The sequence below is a fragment of the Pinus tabuliformis genome, chromosome 3_1 (assembly GCF_031772625.1).
Source record: "Pinus tabuliformis cultivar Carrire ecotype Pingquan chromosome 3_1, CPIR1, whole genome shotgun sequence".
Lineage (NCBI taxonomy): Eukaryota > Viridiplantae > Streptophyta > Pinopsida > Pinales > Pinaceae > Pinus > Pinus tabuliformis.
The window spans coordinates 960053681-960056247 of record NC_142301.1 but is presented as its reverse complement, the minus strand read 5'-3'; the positions used below and the strand labels follow the sequence as shown (position 1 = coordinate 960056247).

Below are 2567 nucleotides of genomic sequence, written 5' to 3'. Positions count from 1 at the left end.
TAAAATTACAAACTTAAATTATTAAATTTGTATTTAAATATTCTATACAAGTCTAAATTCATTTATTATTTAAAAATATATTGTAAATAACGTAAATTATAAATTTATCAATAATTATATAATTATTAAATACCAGAAAATATAAAACAGAATTTTGTTTCCAATGAAGAGATTTGGACCAAAATTAAAATGCAAGGAATCGAAAACACAGGGATAAACGAAACGGTTAAGTTTTATAATTTAAACAAAATAAAAAGTTGGTAATGTTTTGTTTTCGAATATGCAATGTTTTAATATTTAGTTTGATTTTTTAAATATTTAATATTTAAATATTAAAAAAATCAAACTAAATATTAAAATTAACCAATAGAATTAAATTATTATTATTTAAAATTATTTAAATATCATGATTGTTTTCTATTGCATAGCTTGTATCCAACACAATAAAAGTTAGAAAAAAAAAAACACCCAGGCCTACTTAGAGTAGGCCAAATACTATAATCCAACGACGGGAAGACTCTTTTACATTCAGATATGAAACTATCCACCAATTTAAAAGATTATTTCAAATTTCCCATGCTATTCTCCTTCAAGTATAACATTTGAATTTTCCTTCTATTAAAATATTCGAAATTTGCAACATCCCTTCTCCTATTCCATTCTAAATGCGAGAGAAGAAGCCCGCGAAGCGTTACAAAGCGCAACAAAATCATCAATAACATCTCCTGTCATCCAAACGACACCCATGTTGGCCAATAATTCCCGACTCCAACGTCTTCAATAACACAGCAAACTAAACTGTATTTTCCTCTACTGCTTCCATTCCTGCAAAAGGAAAAGAAACAAATTCACTTGACTTATGATTACGAATATGATTTCCGTATTCCAGGGCAAATAATTCGAACAGCTTTAGTGCAGTAACTGTATACCTACTTCTCACATTTGATATACGATAATATTGAAACTGGTAAGTAGCTGAACACTGTATAACCATTGCCAAAGTGTTAGAGTTGCCCTGCATCGAAAATTGCTTAGAGGACACGGATCTTCCTATCCGGAAACTAATAGCTTCATTCGGTCACCTTTCTATCTTCTACTGCAATCTGCGCATGCCCTGCTATCATTAAATATGTTCCTGCTATCATTAAATATGTTTTTTTCCAGAGCGAAAAAAGCTTGATTGTATTATATAAGATATATAATGGACAAAAATATTACATCATGAAATAGGTCAGAGCAAATCTGCACAATGACCATTCCAGAAGAGTCGGAACCATAAAAAATTCCAGAAGAGTCGGAACCATAGAAAATCCCCATACTGGACTATTAGACAGCAGATTAAATACATTTTCTTTTCCATTTTTTTTTTTTCGAATTGAAGAAATTATCTCTGGAATAGTTCTCAGCCGTATATAATCTTTGCCCAAAATTAGACGAAAAATCCTGTAAGGATCAAACCCCACCCAACTATCTGACCATATCCTCCTAACTATCCTAGATACATATATATGGGAACAACATATACTGAAATTAAGTCTCCAACGTAACAAATATTCCAACAAACTGATAAAGAGATTACCTCCCTTGGAATCCTCCACAGAGTTTGTTCGGCAGGTCCCGTGGAGACTACGCCCCACCTGCAATCAGAACGAATCCAGACATCGCGTATATAGGGCTTACCAGAGCTGCCTGAACATGTCCGGTGGGTATCCCATTGGCATCCCTTGGGCATATTCCGAGGGCTGTAACGCTCAGAATATAACTAGTGTATCTACTACCCCGCGACAATATCATTAAGGGCAGACATGAGGAAAGCGGTCTATTTGACCACACAATAAACTTTACAATTTTCCGATTTAGTAAGAAAATTAAATAATACGAAGATATACCGCATTAGTGAGGCGCAACACAGAGGCACAACGTGTCTCCCGGACCTAGAATATTCGCATCTTATAAGCATATTGGGTCGCCAATATGCCGTGGTCCATCCCCGACCCCCGCCGATTCAAGGAATAAGTTAGCGAGTGGATAATCACCACTTCCTGCGAGTGACTTTCAAGGGGGGGCTCGCATTTTCCCTACTTGTACGGCCCCATTTCTGCCGGCTCTCGGTTGAGTGGGTTCTTCCATGGCAGGTAGGTTGACAACCCACGTGTCTTTAATCGGTTCCCGACGGCTGATCCCTTCCACCGCGCCCCTCCGCCGATTCTTGGAACTTTGGATAATGGACATTCGAATTGCTTATCTTTTCGAACCACTTTTCTGAAGTTGCAGTAATCTTTCCAATTTTGTGGATAATGATAATGCGACTCGAAAGGTACATCAACATTTTTTAATGTTTATTAATCAGCAAATTCCGAAGAGATTACAATTTAAATATAAATTGCCGAGTAGTTGTCCCAGTCTTCACTAGCGGTTGTCGTTTTCCTGCGGCGATTCCCTGACTGGTTACAAGCACTACACCGCTCGGACCCACATTAGTAATCGTCGTGCTGAGGCAACTCGAGGCAGTAGTCTATAACGCGACTTTTTGAAAGCCTTTCGGGCGGATTTTTCCGGTTGAAATC

At 36.7% G+C, this 2567-nt stretch overlaps 1 long non-coding RNA gene across 3 annotated transcripts; it reads right to left on the bottom strand.

Annotated features, from left to right (window-relative positions):
• Positions 1–496: 496 nt before the first annotated feature.
• LOC149190998 (uncharacterized) lies at positions 497–1757 on the bottom strand. 3 transcript variants are annotated; one of them, XR_016256559.1, is made up of 3 exons: positions 1580–1757; positions 934–1103; positions 497–825 (listed from the first exon to the last, which is right to left on the bottom strand). It is a non-coding gene; the product is annotated as an uncharacterized LOC149190998 (long non-coding RNA). The 3 variants fall into 3 exon arrangements; XR_016256557.1 differs by having other exon boundaries at positions 502–825; positions 930–1114; XR_016256556.1 differs by having other exon boundaries at positions 503–825; positions 930–1103.
• Between the last annotated feature and the right edge of the window lie 810 nt (positions 1758–2567).